The sequence below is a fragment of the Durio zibethinus genome, chromosome 7 (genome assembly GCF_047325235.1).
Source record: "Durio zibethinus cultivar Kanyao isolate XHJ-2024 chromosome 7, ASM4732523v1, whole genome shotgun sequence".
NCBI lineage: Eukaryota > Viridiplantae > Streptophyta > Magnoliopsida > Malvales > Malvaceae > Durio > Durio zibethinus.
Window position 1 is genome coordinate 17,139,172 of NC_143168.1, and position 24,700 is coordinate 17,163,871.

A 24,700-nucleotide genomic window follows, 5' to 3' on the forward strand; every position below is an offset into this window, starting at 1 on the left:
GAAGGTTAATCTTTATGGTATTGATGTATGAATTGCACTCAAAGGTGTGATCATTCTTTACAGTTATGCCCTGCCCCTAGCTAAGGCTCAGGCTGTTGCACAAGAAACCTTACTTTTTTGGTGTTCCCTAACTTCTAGATTGGGTCTGTGAGCACTGAAAGCAGAGCTGGAAGATCTTTGCTTCGCTGTTCTTCAGGTAAAGGAGTGCGTTTCTAGTTCATGGAAGTTGCAAGAGCATTTATCATAACATCATTAATGATATTAATTGTACTTGATGATTTTACACTACATACGTCCTTTACTCTATTCATCATGTAGTTTGAGTTTTATTAACCCTATTTGATTGGGATATGTATTTCATTTAGGCACCTTTTATCCATTGAGTTTGGTAGTGTTATTTTTAAGTGGCATTATAGTTAAGTTTAGGGTGTATTTTGTCTTCTCAACTAATTGCCAATAGAAGTTAGGTTGGATGCTTAATACGATATTAGAACATTTCATGGTATTATACTCATAATCCCTAAATGCTAGAGCTCTTGTTCTCTTTCTCCCTCTTTGTTTCTTCCCCTTTTTTTTTTTTAAATTGTGTAGCTAAACTAATTGATCGGAAAGTGGGACACATATTGTGTATGAGTTTTTTTAAATTGGGACAACAATCATGGAATTTTCACTTCATTTGTTATATTTCTCTTTCTTCTAATGTAGCCAAAAAAATTAATACCTAAAATCTGGTTCCTAACACTTACAGTTTAAGATCAGTTAGAGTATGGTTTTATGGGTTCTATGTTCATAATCAGGCATTGCTAAATGAAACTGTGGTTACAAAGTTCTTGACAGCTATGCATCAGATAGCCTTTCATCACCTTTTAGATTCGTGAAGGAACAGCAATATTTTGTTTTGACTTTTAGGTCCATGCTATCTGCACACTTTGGATGAATTGCCATTAAACTTATAAATATTGCATATAGCATGATTAAGATGGTCAAAGATATAGAATGAGAAAAAAGTGACAAGATTTGATTATATTGGAACCCGTATGCCATAGTGTTATGGTAATCAATGTCATGACTTAAAATTCTTTTCTGACAGTACTGTAGCTTCTTTTTCTTTTGCTCCGCAGGTATTATAGCTTCTAACTAAAAATGTGAATCCTTTTGGATTATGCATATCAAATAAATTTTGTAACCACATTCGTTTCAATTTTGAGGACACTGTTGCAGCCTCAAATATTTAGGAAGCTGCGAGCTTATCTGGCTTCAATGTGGAGCCCCATAATAAAGGAGCATATCCTAGACGAATATCTGCAAAAGCCAGTGGATCCTTTGTACAAGAAAACAATTCAGCTCATGAAGATGAAGCTTCTGTGAGTGATGAGGGTATTACCAGCATAAAGGTAAGCATATAGGACGGAAATGATGATGGTTCTATATTCTAGTTATATTCTTTTTGGTTGGTTTAAGGCTTGCTTTGATGTATTAGGATTTTGCCAATTTTAACGACTGCTTGCTAACATCGGAAAGTTTTAATGCATAATGTTGAGAAATCCTGTCTTCCTGCCGGAATATCAACAAAGGATGAAAAATTTCAGGTAGACAGGTCGTTTCAGCCTTCCTTTGATAGACTATATACTAGTTTTCTTCTTAGTGAACCTTGGATACTGTTAATAAAAAACACCTAATATGCTGTCATTGGGCACCTTCAACACATGATCTTGGAAGATGTCTCAACTTACATTGTAATTATATAGGACTGCATATTGACCACTGAACAGCATAGCTTGCTTCAATTCTTTAGTAAAAGGCATTTGATCGATGAATTTAGTGCAGTAGCTTTATTTTGTTGTCATGAACTTCTATCCTAACTAGGCATGTCAAATACCATCTGATGGTTGCAATCTGTAGTTACTGTTATTTTCCGTCAGATTGCTCTGGTTGTGTTTTGCTGCGTATTTTGAAGAGGTTCATGCTCTTCCTCGACTATTTTTGAAACCTTTTGTTTCTTCAAATAAAATTCGAGAAGCAAATTGGCTTTCATGCTTTAGCCTTCTTGAAAATAATAGGACAATAATTAAAGAAATTCCAAGTTAAAAAGGTCATAACTGAATAGGATCCACCCCTTAGTCTGATTATATTATATTATGAAATTAGATTAGTTTTGAGGAATTTTCCTTTCCAAAAGAGTACCAAACAATCTTTATTATATTATATTATATTATAGTATGGAATTAGATTAGTTTTGGGGAATTTTCCTTTTCAAAAGAGTACCAGACAGTCTTAATTTCCTATCAGTTAGATGCATCGATTAGCTCTAAATATAATTCCAGCTTTTTTAATCCATGTAATTATAATTGTGGAAACATATGTGCACATATCTGGAAGTATGCATGCTGAAGAACAAAAGGGTTAGAGGGTTTTGGGTCGGTAGGCAGACAAACAAGTTTTAAATGCAGTATTCAACAGAAACCTTAAATTTGAGTAATTTGCTCCAGTTGTTTTATACATGCAGGATCTTTTGGATGAAATGGTTCCTTTTGACATCTTATTGGATCGGAGAAAACATACTAACTTTCTTAATAATCTTGGAAGAAGTTCAGAGATGGAACCAAAACCGAAGGTTGTGCAGGATGCTGGAATGGCTCTGGCATTTCTTGTTGTTTGCGAGGAGGCATTTGAGAGGGAGCTGTTCATATCAATTTCATATGTTTTGCTGCTGCTTTTTTCTAATAAAACTATTTTGGTTTTATATATTAGTTTTAACTCCTGTGCATCTGAGAGCAACTATTGTTAGTTTGGTCATATCTTGTAGATGCTTTCTCATCCTCTCCTCTTTTGCACTGCAGTTATCTTCCAGGGATGGAGGTTACTTTATCTGCCCGATTAAAAGTTTGTATAGTATCTACTGCAAGGTAGGAGTAACAATTAATGTATGTGTATCAACTTTTGGATGCTTTGCTTCTTAGCTGTAAAATATTATAATTGTGCGTGTTGTTAGAGCCAAATGCAGTCAAAGCCTCTTCCTTCGCCATGGTTCAAAATTTTCTTGGTCGCCATACATAATTAACAGTATTGTGAAGGTGTTCGACTGTGATTATTTTATAATTGCAGCTCGCAGCTGTAGGTTTTATTGATATCATAATAGAGTTAATTTCACTACATGTTTCAAAGAGGCATCTAAGAATCGACCATGAACTTTAATTCTTATGTACTGCTGAACATTTATCAACATGTCAGATCTATATAAGAGACTTTTTGTACTGATAATCCTTTTGTTGCATTGTATCCTTAAAGAATTTAACTTGGCCTTTCAGAAGACGCATTGTTAGTTAAGCCAGAATTAAAATGTGATTCTAAAATCTTTAACTAAAAAATGAGCAAGCAATCTGACTGTTATTTTGTTGGGAAAGCCTTTACAATGTTCGAAGTTCTTGTTCTTATCTTGCTGTAGATGAAAAGGAAAGATGTTGGCATCAATAAATATATGAAGTATGTGCACTGAGGGTAGTTGTTGGAGACAAGAACAGAACCCTAAAGGGGCCTGCAGTTCAATGTTGCTACAGTCTTCTCAACATTGTACACAGGTATTTCAAAGTGTTTCTTCTGTTTATTTCGTAGATCTTCTCAATCTTTTGCAATTATTCATTGATTTATTGCAGAAATGGTATATCAACATTAGTCCAGCAAATTTAGGCCAAACATGCATATAACATGCTGCATCATATTTGCCCAGTTAATATGTGATAAGTTTCTGCCTTTGAATATTCCACTCTTGATGGTAGCTGGAAAATTATTCGTGAGAACCAATATCTTATTGACTAAATCTCTTAAGTAAGTTTAAGGATATTTGAAAGTTTGTGATCTGGATGGTCTATTAATATCAATTTTGCACCATTAATCCATTGTAAAAGTTTAAAATAGATCATTAACTGTATTAAGCTGTATTTCCTTCTTAATTTCAAGTCATGCATGAGTATTATTATACGACAAGGCTAGATCGGGCAGGATGTTAACTTCCATATGGGCAAGGACTGGGGTTGAATACCAAATATCCTTGAGCAATACTATTGTTCCAAGCTCAAGTATAGAAGTGCTATCTAAACCTAGAACCATTAAGTCAGGCAACCTAATATTCCACTACTATGTGCTATGCAAGTTGGAGATATATTGCACAAGTAGCTATAACAAGGATGTTCAGATAAATACAATGGTTAATATATTACTTTGAGACACCCCGTCAAGTCATTCTAAAGGAGTAGATAAGTGACAATACTGTAGTTGATTTTACATATAAAAACCACAAGTGAGGCAAATAAACTTGTATAATGTATTTGCATTTTCTTGTTAAGAACTTTTCAGGTGATTACAATTACATACAAGCTTAGAAAGGAATGCTATTACGTTCATCTATTTATTCTTCACAATACTAACTTGCTAACATTTGTTAGTTTGATGTTAAATTTTGGGCTGTATGCTTTATTTAGTTTATCTGAATATCTGTCGTGTTTAAAAACTATTATTTCTGTGCCTTAGTGATGTTGGACCTAAGAAGAGTTCAAAGACTGTAACTACCCCTATTAAGTCACTTAATGCACGTGTTTGAGAAAATTTGAGATTCATATGACAGGGGACTAGACATTTTTATTGCCCGTCTCACCTATTAAATTCCTATAGTTTCAGATAAGCTTGGTTGTATATTGTTGTATCTCAGGCTATTCACTCTAAATTCTTACCTATGTGTTTCTTTGAAGTTTTAACATCCTCCTTACTTCTTTGGCAAAGAACCGCATCAAAGTTCCTAACTTAGTGAGACTTTGTACTAAATAATGGATCTTGTGTTGTACATGTTATGAAATTGGCTGAATAGGTTTCTAGTATGAGAGTTCAAATAAACCAGTATGTAATTCTGGGCAGTTTATTAAAGTGGACTGAAGTCAAAAATTGATCGAGTCTTTTATGGTTTATTAGGAAATCTTTTAAGATTTATCTTTTCTCAAAGAAGCTGTACACTTACTGGAGTTTTAAATATCAAACTTTGCTGATATTTGTGAAGGTATTTGGCACGAGGTATTGAAATGGGTGATGGTGGTGATAGAGCTATAGATGGTAAGATTGTCCCACTTTGTATCACGTTACTGATTCTATATGGTCACGATCTCTTGTAACAAAGGTTAAGTCAAATCTCTCCACAGTATCCTGTCATCTGGAAATAATCTTAGAGTCTAACTAGCAATCTTATTACTTTTCTTGGTGTAAGCTTTCCTATCTGTGACCCTAAGAAGGTTCTGTACTGATTTGAGCATCGTTATGACTTATGACAATTAAGCCAATTCATTAGTGAATGTAATACAACATGATAAGTTAACAATATAGAGGGCCTTAAAAAAATTTGAAGGTTGTCTCATAGTTGTTCATGATTTAACAAAATAAAATATAAATATCATTATTAAAATTATCAAATTATCTACTGTTGTATTTTCATATGATAATTGTTATCAATTTATATCTCATCGTCAGAGAATCCAATTTTGAAGGATGACATGTAAAGTTAAAATGGGAGCATGAAACAGTGATCTGCTATGTACAAAACACTTCAATTTACAAGCCCTTGCAGTTCATCTTGCAATAAAAAGTTTATTTACTCAAGCAAATACTGTTAAAAAAATCAAATTTATATTTTATAATTGAAATATGTCACCTTTAACAATTCAATTAATCTCATGTATCACCCATTTTGCTTACAGGTTTTTTAATTTTTTTTATAGTTAGATGAAAAGTTTTTGTACTTAGCTTAATAATCTAATTAAGGGTGAAATATATAGATGTATCGCTAATTAGATATTTGGTCGAAAGATATATAAGTAATAAATTAATTTATAATCCTTTCGAAAGCAACCAAAAAATTCTTCTAATGTAATAATTAATTTCAAAAGCTAATAAATATAATTGTTATATTAATTATAGTTATATTAATCCTAATATAGTAAGAAGTATCTTTGGCTTACAAATTAATAATACCTATTGCTATTGTAATTATAAATTTAAATCCAACAAGAATTCTAATTAATTAGTTGTCCAAAACCCAATAATATCCTCACATACATAAATAAATTTATATATATATTCTTTTCTTTTTTTTTGTAATGATGAATAGAATTAATTAAGGGAGCAAAAGAGAGATTGAAGGTATTTCGTTTTTAAGAAGAGAAGCAATTTATTATATAGCTTTCTTACTTATTAAATATGATCACTATTAACCCTAATTTTCTTTCTACGCTTGATTTGCACTATTGGGAAGTGAAATTAATGTTATTATTTTTTCATGTCAATTGATAAAATATGAAAAAAAAACTTACATCTTGCTTTTATGTTTCATTAGAAGTTTATGCTTGGTATAGCTTTTAGCTTTTTCTTTTTTTTTTATTAATTTCTCAGTTTCCACTTCACCTGTAAAAGAAAATTTTACTAAATCGATATACTAATTATGCAAATTTAATTGAGATAGCTAGTTAACTAAAATTTAGTTACCTTAAGAGCTTTGTTTTGTTATACTTGCTGATGTATAGTATGGCTGCAAAAGCAGTAGGGGCTGGTCGAGGCTTACATTATAATTTATTATAAACAAAGAGGAAATCTAGCGAGCTCCTAATGGTGCCCATCGAAGACATTTATTTGTTTTTCTTCTTCTCTGCTATTGGAATTTCAAAAAAAAAAAAAAAGAGTAAAAACATGTGGTGAAACATTAATTGACGAAAACATTAATTAGTGGAGATAACATTAATCGGTGGTGCAAAGCTTAACCTAATGCCCAGGAATGATCTCCCTTGATGGTTGATTCTCTATTTAACACAAATACTCTAGGTGCTTTTATTGTAAATTGCTTTTTTAATATTTGAAATTTTGTGAAAAATTTTAACATAAAAAAATCTTAAATTTGGAATTTATAGTAAAAAGTACTATATTTTGTATACTTAGCTAATTAAATATTAAATGAATTTTTAGATTTTTCTTAAGATATGTATGAATTTATATTGCAATCAAATTTTTCGTTAACTTTTTTGTAAATGCCACAGCAACTATATAAAACAAAGATTTGATACCATCCAAAAAGTATCAAGTGGACGACGATCAGGATGTGTGGAGTAGTTTTCCACTAGATATTTTAAGTTTGATACCATCAAATCTCTTTGTAGAGGACAAAACAATTTTTTGTGCAATTTGCAAAGCATAGTGACCAATCCCCATTACTCCACCACATACACTTCCTTCTCTATTCGATCATAATGTAAATTCTCCATTTTCATGATTGTTCTGAATCCTCAAAGGTAATACTGATAAAAGTCAATTTTTTTACCCTATGCATAATTACACTTACGAATTGGACCTTCCTGTAAAAGTATTAGGTGTTGAAATCTACTTTTCAAAGTGCGGCTGGCTACTAATGACTCCAAATAAGGCACACTCATTTCTCTTTAATCTTCTAACAAAAGAGATTATTAAACTTCCTAAGCTACTTCAATGGGTGCATTCGATGTTCTTTACTTCTCCACTTCCTCCAAATTGTTTGGTTCTAGAAATCGAAGGATGGTTTGATTCAATCTCCATTTTTGTCCATAAACTAGGAGAAGGTAATTGAAAAATATATAATTTTTCGTGAGACATAAAATTTTGGTTATTTGTATAATGCCTTTCTTTAAGCTTGTTTGAAAACTAAATAATTTCAGGATTTATTTTGAAATTGTTAATAAAATGAAAACTCTTAATTTCATCAACTTGAGATTTGCAAGAAGAAAAAGAGAGATTATAGTTTAAAATAGAATTTACTTATTGAAAATAAGTTTGTTGTGATTGGTTATCACTTGTGTCTCCTATAAAAATAGGAATTTGATTACCTGTACTGTTTGTACGTGAAAATCTTGCACTTCCAATGCCGGAGGGAGTTTGAAATCCTACAAAATAATTTCTTCGTGGAGTATAAAAAAATTGATTATTAGTTATAATCTGTGTCTTCATTGTCTTGTTGTTAAAAAACATTTGAAAGGGGTAAAACTAAATTTGAATTAAAACTAGTTGATTTGTTTGGATTTTAAAATAAAAGTTTTTGCTTTAAGAGAAAAATTTTAAAGTTGAAACTTTTTGTTTTTTAAAAGTTTTTTCAAAAATATTTTGAAACACCATTCTTTTAGGATAGATAGATCTTTTAGCTTTTTCTTAAGAACCTAAATCAAATATTAAAAAAAATATATCTTTTTAGTTTGAATTTCGATTCTGCTATACTTGAAGACGGTTAGAATAATCTGTGGATTGGTGACGATATAGGTCGACAAACCACTTTGCATTCCTGATTTTATTGCTACATCTGGAGCACTTCCAAGTCATTGTAGCTGATTTTGCAACATGATTGTTTCTTTTCTGAGTTGGGAGGCTTATAATCTCTTTGTACAAATGGTTTATAATTTCATTACTTAGGCCTTCCAACAGGGGAAGAGTTCATGAAGTTAAATAATGGGCTTAAGGCCCTATTAACCTTGACAGAAAAAGAATAAAAAAGATATAATATTGCTTTGATAAAGAATAAAAAACAATTGAAATTATCTGAATCAAGGTATTTATTGTATTTGTATTATTATTTTTTAAATTTTAATAAAATAAAAAATATATTTCACTTATAAATCATGCCAATACATTTAAATGAATATTAAAAAATAAATTAAAAATTAAAAAATCAAATCAATGTAAACATTAAAATTTGATTTGGATCAATTTAATATCTATTTGATTTAATCTAATAACTTAAATATTGTAAATTAATCAATTTTTTGTTCTTTAGATCATATTAATTTAAATCTCATTTAACTTCTTCATGTCGTGGTTACTATTTAGAACTCAATATATGAAGAAGTGTATTACCATTGTCTTGCTATTAGTTTACAATTTACATAACAATAGTTAATAATTAATCAACATGTAGTATTAAATTTCAAGGCATGTAATTATTTTGCCTTATTATCAAGTTGTAATTTTTTTATGTACAAAAAATAACCACAAAATAATTGAATTAAGTTTGATAATAAATTATAAAGATTAAGATTAGTATAATGTAAAAGATAATTTATTTAAATTTAAATTTATTTAAACCACGATATGAAGAAGTTAAATGAGATTTAATATTAATATGATCTAAAAAACAAAAAATTGATTAATTTACAATATTTAAATTATTAGATTAAATCAAATAGATATTAAATTGATTCAAATCAAATTTTAACATCCACATTGATTTGATTTTTCAATTTTTAAATTTTACATTTATTTTCTAATATTCCTTTAAATGTATTGGCATGATTTTATAAGTGAAATATATTTTTTATTTTATTAAAATTTAAAAAATAATAATACAAATACAATAAATGCCCTGATTCAGATAATTTCAATTATTTTTTATTCTTTATCAAAGCAATATTATATCTTTTTTATTCCTTTTCTGTCAAGGTTAATAGAACTTTAAACCCATTATTTAACTTCATGAACCTAAATAATGAAATTGTAAACCATTTGTACAAAGAGATACAAGCCCCCAACTCGAAAAAAGAAAAACTATGATGCAAAACCAGCGACAATGACTTAAAAATACTCCAGATGTAGCCATAAAATCAGGAATGCAAAGCGGTTTACCGACCTATATCGTCACCAATCCACAGACTGCCCCAACCGTATTCAAGTATAACAGAATCGAAATTCAAACTAAAAAGATATATTTCTTTTAACATTTGATTTAAGTTCCTAAGAAAAAGCTAAAAGATCTATCTATCCCAAAAGAATGGTGCCTTGAAAATATTTTTGAAAAAGCTTCTGAAAAACAAAAAGTTTCAACTTTAGAATTTTTCTCTTAAAGCAAAAACTTTTATTTTAAAAATCCAAACAAATCAACCAATTTTAATTCAAATCTAGTTTTACCCCTTTCAAATGTTTTTTAACAACAAGACAATGAAGACACAGATTATAACTAGTAATCAATTTTTTTATACTCCACAAATAAATTATTTTGCAGGATTTCAAACTCCCTCCAACATTAGAAGTGCAAGATTTTCGCGTACAAACAGTACAAGTAATCAAATTCCTATTTTTACAGGAGACACAAGTGATAACCAATCACAACAAACTTATTTTCAATAAGTAAATTCTATTTTAAACTCTAATATCTCTTCTTCTTCTCGCAAATTTCAAGTTGATGAAATTAAGAGTTTTCATTTTATTAACAATTTCAAAATAAATCCTGAAATTGTTCAGTTTTCAAACAAGCCTAAAGAAAGGCATTATACCTTTGTTAAAGGATATTTTTATTTTCCAAACTATAAACCATATAGTTTACATATTTTATCAGACACAAGTGCAACAATCTCCAATTGTTGAAGCAACGCTCTGACATTAAACATGTGGCAACCTATGAAGCATCCTTTCATCATAATAGCTATTGATCTTTACAAATACAATTACCTTCTTCAGTTGGCTTCATGTTTATGGTGCTTAAGACCATTGTGATGTTCTGTATAGGTTATTCACGCCAATCAACAAGCCTATCCGTCAACCACAAATAGCAACAAATAACCACAGATATTCACATATGAGCTTTAAAACATGAAAGAACTTTAAGAAAATAAAGGTAATTATAAATAATCCAAATCAAATGCTAAAAGAAAAAAATCAGAGGAGAGATTTAATTAAAGCTTTCGAATTCAGTTAAAGCTAAAAGAAAATAATCGTCCTCAGGTATAGCAGAGTTGAAGTTCAAGAAATACATCTCTTTAGCTTGAACTTCGACTCTGTTATAACTAAGGACGGTTATTTTCTTTTAGCTTTAACTAAATCTCTCCTCTTATATATTTTTTTAGCATTTGATTGCAGTTCTTAGGTTTGATTTGAAAGCTTTAGCTGAATCTCTCATCTTAACAGCAAAATCCAGCTCATGATGCTGGAAATCCTCCTCCTCCCAACGCCAAAAATCCACCTCCTCCCGCTACCGGAGCTGCTGCTCCAAGGGGAAGGAGACACGAAAGACAAAATTAGAAGAACCATATAGGTATCTAGATCTCTCTTAAGCACCTTTGATGTTTTAATATCAAATTCAAACCTCTAATTGGTTCAGTCATGCTTGGTTTTGGAACAAGAACTGAAAATCTAAAAATATTGAAAGATGAATGACATTAGTAGAGTTTGTTGAAGTGGAATCAGTATCACAAACCTCAAAAAATTGGAGTGCTCACCTAAGCAAATTTGACTGGTCCAAAGGGACACATTTGTAGTAAGATGTCTTGAATCTCTATACTTAGATTATTAAAACCACAAGCAGTATCACAGACATTTTCACATGGTTCCATGCTGCTTGGACCAACTTCAAAGTCATTAACTGATTTAGATTTCATGGTCAGAACCCTCACAACCAAGCTGAGAATAAGACCTTGAAAGATTTTAAATTACTCCATGGTCATCCAGAAAAGTTTAAACATCTAATATTTCACTTTTTGGCATGCTAGTCTTTTCATAAGCATTTAGGTTTACCTTGTTGGGATGAGACTCCTTCCTGGAATGTCTGTTGTTTTCTTGTTTTGAAGCTGCACTAACTTTTCTTTTCAAATTCCTAGGAACCTTATTTTTTAACTTCCTCTTGTCATCAATAATAGGTAAGGTTTACATTGGCAGCTTTAGAATTTCTTTTCAGCAATGGATCATCCTTTAAAGTAACATCAAACTGTGAGCAAACGGGATTTGTTTTATTCAACCCAGTGTTGAATTTCTCTACAGCATTTTCTGAACCTTTTGACAACAGAATGACTGTTCTCTGTTCCCATTCTACTATGCAAGTTCCCTATACTTCCAAGTTTGCAAGTATTTGAACTCCCATGAATAGATTTACACTGCTTACCCCTCTTGCCTGATGCGTTCTACCATGCAAGTTCTCTATACTTCCAAGTTTGCAAGTACGTGAACTTCCATGAATAGATTTACACTGCCTACCCCTCTTGCCTGATGCAACCATTCATCCATCAAAGCTGTGCTACAAGCTAGACCATGCTGGGTTCCCTCACTAAAATCACAAGTTTCTGAAATGCTACATAATAAGGTTTGATAATAGGACCCCTTCTTGGTATTGAAATATACATAATGAGTTTTGACAATGGGACCCCTTCTCGGTATTAGAACCTGGTAAATTTGATTGACAGGTTTCATTGTTGTTGTCATTAAATGGATTAAAAATATGACCAGCACCAATACCGTCTTCACTGTTTGAACCAACAGAAACTGAGTCCAACACTAGGTATCACGCACATCATAGAAATCCTTCTCATGTAAATCTATAAGAAAACCCATATGTGAAGGATGTCTCCTCTCCACCTATAGAAAGTCGTTGGTCTTCGCTAACAATTTTAGAGTTATCTGTATGATGCTCCCTAGGGAACTTCTAAACCTGAGAAGGTACAATACATTCAGGTATATCCAGTTCATCAATGTCAGATGTGTATATATTTGGTGATTGAAAACTTGTAAAAATACCATTGCTGCTGCTTGCAAAATCAGTTATATTGAGCAAACTATCGAATGGTGAAACTTCTGGTAACGTTGCATGTGATCTAGAGTTCATGTCATTGTCACCACAGATTTCAGATGCTTAACTTCCATGGGTATACTCTTACAAACTTCTGACTCTTTGGAGCCAACATCACACAAATGCTTCTTTTTATGTTTTCCCTTCCTTCTTGCCTTCTTTCATGAATTTCACTTTGTAGCCTTGTCTTATTCGGCATAATAGATGAACATAGCAGATGGATTAGCAGCATTAGATCCTTTTGACATAACAGCAGAGGAATTGTTGCAAGGAATGGAGCTATAACGGGAAGAGTTGTTGGACACTTCATTAAATTTAGTTATTTTATTCACAACAGTCCTGTTGCGAAATTGATGTTGCACATTGGATCCAGAAACACTTCTGGCTCTAAAAGGCTTGGCAAAAAAAGTAATCTCAGGTTGAGGCCCTTTCTGGGTCTTCCATCCATTAACCTTAAAAGGAATTCATGGATGGAGAGGAGACCAGATGCAGGCCTTTCATATTCACCTGGGCTCCAAATCCAAAGTGATCAAAATATTGCCAGGTCAAAATTACTCAAGCTAATCACAAAGTAAAAGAGTAAGAACTCAATTATTTAATATTGGCAAAGAATAGGAAAAGTATCTAACCTCTGACGATCTTCTACAATTGTAGACACCCAATTGGGTCCGGGCCCAGATCAATTGGGCCTGGCCCAAATGGGTAAGGCCCATTTCAATCCTGTATATTTTTTTTCTTTTGTATTTTATGTATTCTATTATTATTATTATTATGTATATCTTTATTCATTTATTTATTTTTATTCAGATTAGATTTATATGTATATTATTTATATAGTTATATATTTATTATTATTATTATTATTATTATTTTTGTAAGATATTTTTGGATTTATCTTATTTTATTATTATTTTTTTTAAATTATCTGTTCTGATTTTTTCCTGATTATCAGATATTTTTTTTACTATAATATCTTTTTATTTATCTGTTCTAATTATCTATTATTTTTTATATTTATTTGATTTTTTTTTTTTTTTTTTTTTGGAAGGTTGAGATTGAAGCTGAAGAATCCTACTGGGAGTGGGGATTCAATCTAAAGAGTCCAATTGGATTCAAAGACTGAATCCCCGTCCAAGGAGGAGTTGGGATTGATCAGAAACTCCTGATCAACCCCTATATAAAGGACCCTTTGGAACAGTTCAAGAACAGACAGAAAACAGTAAGCAAAGCTACTGATTTGAAAGAAAAGGAGGCGTATAGGAAGCTAAAAAAGGTTTAGGAGTGCTCTGGGAGTGAGAAAAAAATTTCTAGAAATTTCTGGCGAAAAAATTTTCTGGAAATTTCTGGGAAATTTCCAGATTCCGGCGAAAATTCCGGCAAAGTTTGAATATTCCGGCCAGAATTCCGGTCAACCTTGAAGTTTCCGGCGACCAGCCCAGTTTCCGGCGAAGAATCCCAGAAACCGGTGATCTTTCGGCAACTTCCGGCGAACTTCCGGCGAGATTTTCCAGATTCCGACGAGAATTTCCAGAATCCGGCGAAATCCCACCGGTGTTCTTCAGTCTTTAGAGAGAAGGCAGAGAAAAGAAGGAAGAAGAGAGAGAGAGGAGAGGGGCGGTCTGCCGAAAAACAGAGGTTAGTGCCTTTTATACCCTCCCAAAACGACGTCGTTTTGGCTTTAAGTTAATAAGAGGATCCGCGCGTTTTGCCGAACCCGACCCGACCCGAAGCGTCGACCCGATTCTGACCCGCGCGTGCCAGCCCCCCTCCGAGCCGAGCCGAGCCGAGCCGAGCCGTTCTTCCCGAGCCGCTTCTCCGAGCCGTTTTCTCTTCCTTGAGCCGAGCCGAGCCGAGCCGCGATCCGAGCCGCTCCAGGTTTTTTTTTTTTGAATTTTTTTTTTTTGATTTTTTTTTTTTTGAATTTTTTTTTTATTTGACTTTGATTTTGATCTTGATTTTTTTTTTCTTTTTTTTTTTCTTTAATTAATCCGACGACGGAGCCTCTACAAGTAAAAACAGTAGTTTTTCTTGCATACTTCTGAGGTGAGGGAATTTTTTTCAATTTTCTGCTAAAAGTATTAGAGTCAATTGAGAATAATTTTCGATAATTAATTACTTGGCTGATTTTGATTTTTTTCTTTAATTAATCCGACGACGGAGCCTCTGCAAGTGAAACAGTAGTTTTTCTTGTATACTCTTGAGGTGAGGGAATTTTCTCAATTTTCTGCTAAAAGTATTAGAGTTAATTGAGAATAATTTCCAATAATTAATTGGATGATTTTGATTTTTCTTTAATAAATCCGACGACGGAGCCCCTGCAAGTGAAACAGTAGTTTTTCTTGCATACTCCTGAGGTGAGGGAATTTTCTCAATTTTCTGCTAAAAGTATTAGAGTCAATTGAGAATAATTTCCAACAACTAATTACTTGGTAAAATTTTAAGGCTTTTGGATAACACAAATTTAAGCTGGTACCATCTTTTGATGGGCGTTGTGAGGGTGCTACAACCTTCCTCACACGTAACCGAACTCCCGAACTTTGTTCTGGTTAGCAGACCTGAACCTATTCTTTTAGGGACCCTCAAGCTTAGGTGTTCCCTGAAAGGACAGATTCTTTAGGTGGCCAATCGCACCTAGATAAAAAAGATTGGTGGCGACTCCCTAAAGTCAATGTCTAGCGATAGATCCCCGGATCTAGACGTTATGACAACTTGGCGACTCCGCTGGGGAACTTGAGAGTCAGGCCAGCAAATGAATTTGTGTTATCCAAAAGCCTAATAAAGTTGAACCCTTTTTGTATATATGTGTTATTATTCATTCATTCTTATTTACATTGTTAATTATGGCATTCATATGCATGTGCATAACATGAGCTTTACACCCGAGCTCTGTCCCTCTAGGAGGGAGTAAAGTACCTATTGCTTTCGTGAGGTCTAATGCCTCCGCAGTGGCTAGCGAAATACTCCCACTCAAATTGAGCCTTTTCCGCTTGTAGCCTGTAATGGGTGAGGATTAGGGTGCCTTACTAGTCTGTGATGGACAATGATGTAAGGAACAATTTGAGGACCTTTAGACTTTGACTCTAAAACCTCATATAGTGAACCTTAAAGAGTGCCTAAACCTAGGTTAGAACCCTTTCTACCCAATGATAGATATACCTTGAAATTAAGACACAAAAAGGTGTTTATCTAATCATTTTGATTGTTTAACTTTGTGTATCATTTTCATTATCATATGTAACATTATGCATCAGCATCACTTTCATGTCATCCATGAAACTAACTACGTTGTTTGTCTGATTGTATACATCTGCATTATTTTCATGACCATGTTCTTACACAATCAGTTGCATCCATTTCACACTAGATTTTATTCAAAAAAATGTGCATTTCATTTGAGCATCATACATAAAGCATAGCATAACATTTCTGATCATGAGTATGGTACTCAAGGTTCCAGGATAGCTCCATCTAGCGAAAACCCTGCTCATCCATACAACACAAGATCCAGAGCCAGGCAAATGGAGGAGGAAAGTTCCCATAGATTTGAAAAGTTAGAAAAAGCTCAAGAGAAGATTGAAAGTGAACTAAGCAAGATTCTGGAGGCTCTTAATAACATGAATAAAGGAAAAAGAGTTGAAGAAAGTACAAGCCAGCAAATTCCCTCATTACAAGAAATGGCTGACCCTCTGTACCCTCCGGGTTTTGGCCCACCTCAAGCCCAGTCTACTCAAGAGGCCCCGCCACAACATTTCACATATCCTGGAATGCCATCAGCTTTCAACACAGGACAGTATAACAGCTATGTAAATCCTGTCTTCACTGAAAAGGCAGCAGATCCAATTCCTGATCTAGATGACTTAAAAGAGAAGGAGAAGGAAAAAATGAAGGTGGAAGCAAAAGAAAGTTCTAAGATTAGCATGCTAGAGCAAAGGCTAAGGGCTGTGGAAGGATTTAGCTTTTATGGGTCAGTAGATGCTGCTGGGCTCTGCCTAGTCCCTGATGTGGTTATTCCCTATAAGTTCAAAGTACCGAAATTTGAAAAATATGATGGTACAAAATGCCCCAAAATTCACATCACAATGTATTGTCGAAAAATGGCAGCTCATGCACATGATGAAAAACTCTTGATGCATGTTTTCCAGGACAGTCTTACTGGCTCTGCCGCCAGATGGTATGTTCAGTTGGATAGGACTCGTATTCGCTCTTGGAGTAATATGGCACATGACTTCATCAGTCAATATCGACACATTATCGATTTGGCTCCCGATCGTTTGTCTTTGCAGAATCTGGAGAAAAAGTCAAACGAGTCTTTTAAAGAGTACGCCCAGAGATGGAGAGATATAGCTTCACAGGTACAACCTCCTCTGACAGAAAAAGAGACCACAGTGCTGTTTGTTAGCACTTTGAAACCTCCCTATTATGAAAAGATGATAGGGAATGCAACTAAGAATTTTGCTGACATGGTGATCTCTGGAGAAATTATTGAAAGTGCCATAAAAAATGGCAAGTTAAAAGGAGGAGAAACCAAGAAGGCATCAGAAAAGAAAGAAGCTGAAGCTCAAGCTGTGAGCTTTGATAGACAACAATTCAGGGGTTATCAACCCTATCCATCCCAAGGCTACTCTCCATACTATCCCGCTGTGAATAATGCCTCATCCTACCCATACCAGCTAGCTCCTCAACCATCTTATTCATCCACTTATCGCCTTAACATTCAAGCTCCTGTAAGAACCCAAATCCGCCCTACTAACCCAGCCAGTGGCTCACGAGAACAACGGACTAATCGAGAAAAACCTGTATTTGATCCAATCCCTATGAATTATACAGAGTTATATCGAGAGCTTTATAATAGCCATTTGATTGCCCCCAGCCATGTGGAGCCACTTAAACCACCCTACCCAAAGTGGTATGATCCTACAGCCCACTGCGACTATCACTATGGAATTACTGGCCATTCTACTGAAAATTGCACTGCTTTAAAGTATAAGGTGCAACGGTTGATCAATGATGGAATGGTAAGTTTTGATCAAGGAAAAGCAACAACATCCAATGTTAGTGTTTTGAGTGAAAGTCAAGAACAGAAAGGATCTGGAGAGTCACAATGAATTGAGGGGCAAGATGTCAATGGGGATTTCTTCACCTGATCATATAGGGGGCTAATTTTTAATGAAGATAAGGCGGGTTGAAGTTTTTTTTGTCATTTTAAGATTTCTTTGCAAGTAATGTTAGATTTCTTTTTTGCAATATGACTTCATTTGTTATCATTTTAATAAAGGCAAGTCAATGCATTTCATTACATTTTTCTCTTTCACTTGACCATTATTCCATACCCCGGTACCTTTCATTCCCATTCTTAAATTTCAGATGATGAATGTTTAGACAATGATAATAATAATTCTGGGATTTAATTTTGAGAACTCATTCACATTAATATGAAGAGATGATTTGGGCAAGAAGTAAGCTGTTGCTGGAAGTGAAATAGATATGTTCTGAAGATGTGCAATCTTTCATACAGGATCATGAGCTTTGTTCAATAGATGATATTCAAGAAAAGTATTCACAATTGAGATGAAGAATGGCCATCTTTCTTTTACCATTGGAAAAACCATTTATTGTTACCCTTTTGAGCCTATCATTTTTTTTCTGAAGAACCCCAACCAAGGATCACCCTCTACACTGGGGGGTAATTTTTGAAAAAAATCACAAAGATCTCAAAAAAAAAAAAAAAAAAAAAAAAAAGGGAAAAAACACCACAAAAGGTCTCAAAGATGGAAAGAGAAAGAAAAGATACGTGCCACACATGACTTGGGGCAAAGTAATGAGAATCCTTTGTGTGAGGAAAGAAAAAAGTGGTGAAATGATGTGGGGGTAAAATGCCAAGCTACATCAAATGATCCTTCGGTTTTGAACCTTTTCAATACATGTTTTGAGCCTATTATATCCATTTTTTTATGACCCTTCACCTTGGCCTACATTACAACCTTGAAAAGTCCATTTAGATCAAGTGTGAATACTCAATTTGAATGATCATATGTTGGACGAAGGCATGCTCATGAGGAAGCAATGGAACAGTGCTCTAAAGTTGGATGTATGAAAGATATCAACAATGGATGAAAAATGAGAAAAAAAGAAGATGATGAAAAAAAAAAAGAAAAAAATAGAAAAAAAGGAAAAAATGAGAAAATGAAAAAAAGAGATTCAAATTGAAAACCTGAAAGGGTGATCTTGGTAGAAAAAAAAAAAAAAAGATCCAGGGCAAATGGCTCACATGAATGAAAGGTCAAAGACATCTGAAGATCCCTCAAAGACTGGGGCAAAGTTCGACAAGCTCAAGATGACTTCAACTGTAAATGGAATGAGTTTTTGAAAAAGAATCCTAGATTAATGTTGAGAATTGTCTGAATATTCATCATTTGGACATACCATCCATCTCAATGACATCCAATTTATTTCCTTTCCCATTTGTTTTGTACCAAAACAGATCTTCATTGATTATCTTTACCATAATTCACCTTGCGTTCTCTCATTGTTTCACCCCTAGAATGAATTGAGAAAATGCTTGATTGCATGGTATTTGTCAAGAATTGAAATGATAATGAATGAATGAATATGCGCTTAAAAGAGTCTTGCATTCATTTGAAAAGAAATCTAAGATGATGAAGAAATGGTAGAAACCTAAAAGAGATGATTTAGAAGGATGTATGATGTGACCAAATAGAGAATATGATGGGGCAAATCTTGAAAAGCGATACAACCAAGTGATGAGTACAAGGATGAATTGGTCGAATGGTGGGAACAATCAGTGGACAGAATTTGTTTTGGAATGATTGATGCTGAGACAAGGACCCAGTGATGGTGGATGAAATTTGTTTTGAAATTTGCTAGTGCTGAGAAATTCATGGATGATGGTCAAGGGATGATCGATTGATGAAGCTTATTCCGGAGTATTGAGAAACTGAACAAGGAAGAATGTGAGTGGAAAAGACAATTGAGAGCTACACTGGTTCAATCTTAGAAGAGCAGTGCAATTGGATCCTGAAAAATCAAAGGGCTTGACACCCAAGAAATAAAAAAAAGAGCTTGAGAAACTTGAGTACCATACATTGAACATGAATTAATTGGTCAACATTTGCATAGCATGCATTGAAATTCATATGCATTTGCACAGCATACACTACTTTCAAGAGAATATAGTGTATAAATTCAAGAAGCAGGGGTGTTCCAACATCCCACATGGAGGAGACAGATATGAAAAGACTTTGCAAGTTTGAGAAGAAACTTGTCAGGTAAGTTCCTAATCCTTGAAATAGGATGTCTTTTGGTATCAGGGTTGATTTATAAGACCTTTGGGCATAATCTCCTGAAATCCCTTCAAACACAGCTTTCAACTCCTTTGGACATGATTGTCAAGGAGCCTATTAATTTTCAAAGTTCCGTTGCCTCTGTTTAGAGGAGCAATTTACTTTTCAAAGTCGTGGTGCCTCTGTTGAGAGGAGCAATTTATTTTTTCAAAGTCGTGGTGCCTCTGTTGAGAGGAGCAATTTACTTTTCAAAGTCGTGGTGCCTCTGTTGAGAGGAGCAATTTACTTTTCAAAGTCGTGGTGCCTCTGTTGAGAGGAGCAATTTACTTTTCAAAGTCGTGGTACCTCTGTTGAAGAGGAGCAATTTACTTTTCAAAGTCGTGGTGCCTCTGTTGAGAGGAGCAATTTATTTTTTCAAAGTCGTGGTGCCTCTGTTGAGAGGAGCAATTTATCTTTTCAAAGTCGTGGTGCCTCTGTTGAGAGGAGCAATTTACTTTTCAAAGTCGTGGTGCCTCTGTTGAGAGGAGCAATTTAATTTCCAAAGTTCCGTTGCCTCTGTTTAGAGGAGCAATTTACTTTCCAAAGTCGTGGTACCTCTGTTGAGAGGAGCAATTTACTTTCAAAAGTCGTTGAGTCTCTGTTTAGAGGAGCTTCGGCAAAAAAAAAAAAAAACAAAAAAACAAAAAAACAAAAAAAAACAAAAAAAAACAAAAAAAAAATCAAAAAAAAAATCAAAAAAATCAGAAAAAAATCAAAAAAATAAAAAAAACAAAAATAAAAAAAAATCAAAAAAATAAAAATGTTGAGTTGAGTCTTGATTGGGTGTCTACGTCTTTGCGCAATTTCTGTTTCACAGAAAATGTGCAAAGAGGGGCAGCTGTAGACACCCAATTGGGTCCGGGCCCAGATCAATTGGGCCTGGCCCAAATGGGTAAGGCCCATTTCAATCCTGTATATTTTTTTCTTTTGTATTTTATGTATTCTATTATTATTATTATTATGTATATCTTTATTCATTTATTTATTTTTATTCAGATTAGATTTATATGTATATTATTTATATAGTTATATATTTATTATTATTATTATTATTATTATTTTTGTAAGATATTTTTGGATTTATCTTATTTTATTATTATTTTTTTTAAATTATCTGTTCTGATTTTTTCCTGATTATCAGATATTTTTTTTACTATAATATCTTTTTATTTATCTGTTCTAATTATCTATTATTTTTTATATTTATTTGATTTTTTTTTTTTTTTTTGGAAGGTTGAGATTGAAGCTGAAGAATCCTACTGGGAGTGGGGATTCAATCTAAAGAGTCCAATTGGATTCAAAGACTGAATCCCCGTCCAAGGAGGAGTTGGGATTGATCAGAAACTCCTGATCAACCCCTATATAAAGGACCCTTTGGAACAGTTCAAGAACAGACAGAAAACAGTAAGCAAAGCTACTGATTTGAAAGAAAAGGAGGCGTATAGGAAGCTAAAAAAGGTTTAGGAGTGCTCTGGGAGTGAGAAAAAAATTTCTAGAAATTTCTGGCGAAAAAATTTTCTGGAAATTTCTGGGAAATTTCCAGATTCCGGCGAAAATTCCGGCAAAGTTTGAATATTCCGGCCAGAATTCCGGTCAACCTTGAAGTTTCCGGCGACCAGCCCAGTTTCCGGCGAAGAATCCCAGAAACCGGTGATCTTTCGGCAACTTCCGGCGAACTTCCGGCGAGATTTTCCAGATTCCGACGAGAATTTCCAGAATCCGGCGAAATCCCACCGGTGTTCTTCAGTCTTTAGAGAGAAGGCAGAGAAAAGAAGGAAGAAGAGAGAGAGAGGAGAGGGGCGGTCTGCCGAAAAACAGAGGTTAGTGCCTTTTATACCCTCCCAAAACGACGTCGTTTTGGCTTTAAGTTAATAAGAGGATCCGCGCGTTTTGCCGAACCCGACCCGACCCGAAGCGTCGACCCGATTCTGACCCGCGCGTGCCAGCCCCCCTCCGAGCCGAGCCGAGCCGAGCCGAGCCGTTCTTCCCGAGCCGCTTCTCCGAGCCGTTTTCTCTTCCTTGAGCCGAGCCGAGCCGAGCCGCGATCCGAGCCGCTCCAGGTTTTTTTTTTTTGAATTTTTTTTTTTTGATTTTTTTTTTTTTGAATTTTTTTTTTATTTGACTTTGATTTTGATCTTGATTTTTTTTTTCTTTTTTTTTTTCTTTAATTAATCCGACGACGGAGCCTCTACAAGTAAAAACAGTAGTTTTTCTTGCATACTTCTGAGGTGAGGGAATTTTTTTCAATTTTCTGCTAAAAGTATTAGAGTCAATTGAGAATAATTTTCGATAATTAATTACTTGGCTGATTTTGATTTTTTTCTTTAATTAATCCGACGACGGAGCCTCTGCAAGTGAAACAGTAGTTTTTCTTGTATACTCTTGAGGTGAGGGAATTTTCTCAATTTTCTGCTAAAAGTATTAGAGTTAATTGAGAATAATTTCCAATAATTAATTGGATGATTTTGATTTTTCTTTAATAAATCCGACGACGGAGCCCCTGCAAGTGAAACAGTAGTTTTTCTTGCATACTCCTGAGGTGAGGGAATTTTCTCAATTTTCTGCTAAAAGTATTAGAGTCAATTGAGAATAATTTCCAACAACTAATTACTTGGTAAAATTTTAAGGCTTTTGGATAACACAAATTTAAGCTGGTACCATCTTTTGATGGGCGTTGTGAGGGTGCTACAACCTTCCTCACACGTAACCGAACTCCCGAACTTTGTTCTGGTTAGCAGACCTGAACCTATTCTTTTAGGGACCCTCAAGCTTAGGTGTTCCCTGAAAGGACAGATTCTTTAGGTGGCCAATCGCACCTAGATAAAAAAGATTGGTGGCGACTCCCTAAAGTCAATGTCTAGCGATAGATCCCCGGATCTAGACGTTATGACAACAATCATTCAGCTACAAAGAATTCTTGGACTGGTTAGCCTTTCCTAACCCTGACATTTTTTATTATTTAGATAAGTTCATCAAACACGACAAGGCATCTTTCACTGTATCTGTCCAAGTCAATAGCATAAACATGTGAATGGCCAGCTTTACTAAGAGCTCATGAAGATTTACTCAATTCAAAAACCACATTTGAAATCAAAACTTTTCCACAGTAATTACAGCAAGAACAACTGTTTATAAAAACTAGGTAAACAAAAATGACAGCCAACAAATTTCAGTTAATGAAAATCCCTAAGAAATGCCCAGATGCAGCAATCTATTCCAACCCAAAATTGATAAAAAAAGATATAAAACTTAAGAATAGGGATAAGAGAATTGCACAAATGAATTAATTTTAACAAATTTTAGAGCCATTCAATGAACTAACTACTACTATCAAATAAACAAGTAACTTCACAAAGTTTAAACCATTATCACTTATCAACTTCTTTTGACGGTAAAGAAAGAGAGGATAATAGGTTCAGTGGGTAATAAATTAAGGCTTGCTAGAGATTATATTTCTCAATGCTAAAAAGGAAAGTTCTAAACCATTTCAATTTCCATCCCAAATAGTGAAATTGGTTTCCCTTCAAACCACTTCACACTTGAAGTTCTCATAGCATAGATTCTGGGCTCCATCGAATCATTACTTGATGGTGTGTGTCCAGTAAACATAATCCACTTAACAAGTAAACAGATAAAATACTAGATTGGAACAGGAAAAATATTGCAATGTTAACTAAGGGCAGTAGCTCAACCCTATCTACACAAAATCCGTATAATTTGAAAGAACAGAAGGTCACATAAATCAGACTGCATGAAACAAACATCACACTTGTAGGAAAGCTAAAACAAAGAACCGATAACTATTCAACTAGTTGACTATAGCAAACCAAATAATCAGGGAAAAGAAAATCGATACCAATTAATTTTGAACAAGATCTCAACACAATTAAAATCAATCACATCACTTGGCTTTGTGCAAGAGGAGAATAAGGAAATAGAACAGCCATTACAGAGTCAGATACCTCGTCAATCCCACTGCAGCATGAACAATAACTGTGTGTCCAGTTTCAACCTGTATTGCATGATATTGTATTACAACTTTTGTTAATATAATTAAAACTCTACACTCAAACTAAAATAAGAGGATAAAGAGACACAACCAAGCACCAAACCTACATCATGATTATAATTATGACACAACTTGTATCCACAGGAATGATAGAAAAATTAACAAAAACAGAGGAGACTCTTTGATTGTTGTAACCAATCCAAAGTTCTCTTATATTGCAGATCTGACTCTGCCAAGCTCTGTTTTTGATGATTTAATTGTTTCGATTGATCTGCACCGATTGCAAACATATCCAAGCGGCCTGGCGAAGATTAAAGCAAAGGACATCTGATCTCTGATTTGGTGCATACCCTTGACTTTCGTGAATTTTAGTGAGATCTGCAGAAGAAATAGAGATGAAGAGATGAAGTTGGCTTTTGGTAAATGGAGTTTCTGAGAACGGGAAACAGAAAAGGCTTCAATCTCAAACTAAAGTAAGCAAAGCCCTACGATGACTTTTTGTCTGACAACTAATATCTAACCCAACCCTTGTGAAAGTACATGTTAGACATTTTTTATTGTATGGTGATGCCTAAGGTAAAGCTTTGAGGTCCTATAATTTAGACCGTTAGATTTAGGAACAAAAGGGATAACCATATATCAATGAGAGGATGGATGGCAAGGAGTTATTGTCATATAATTTTAAATAATATCATTCATATTTTGGTTAATATGAATTAATAAATAATTTTTTAAATATTATATTAATTAATA

General features: G+C 33.9%; 1 pseudogene across 1 annotated transcript; it reads right to left on the reverse strand.

Moving 5' to 3' along the window:
* Nucleotides 1-11,165: 11,165 nt before the first annotated feature.
* Nucleotides 11,166-13,247, reverse strand: LOC111276866 (uncharacterized; annotated as a pseudogene). The gene is made up of 2 exons (XR_002688592.2): nucleotides 13,228-13,247; nucleotides 11,166-13,105 (listed from the first exon to the last, which is right to left on the reverse strand). The product of XR_002688592.2 is annotated as an uncharacterized LOC111276866 (transcript).
* Between the last annotated feature and the right edge of the window lie 11,453 nt (nucleotides 13,248-24,700).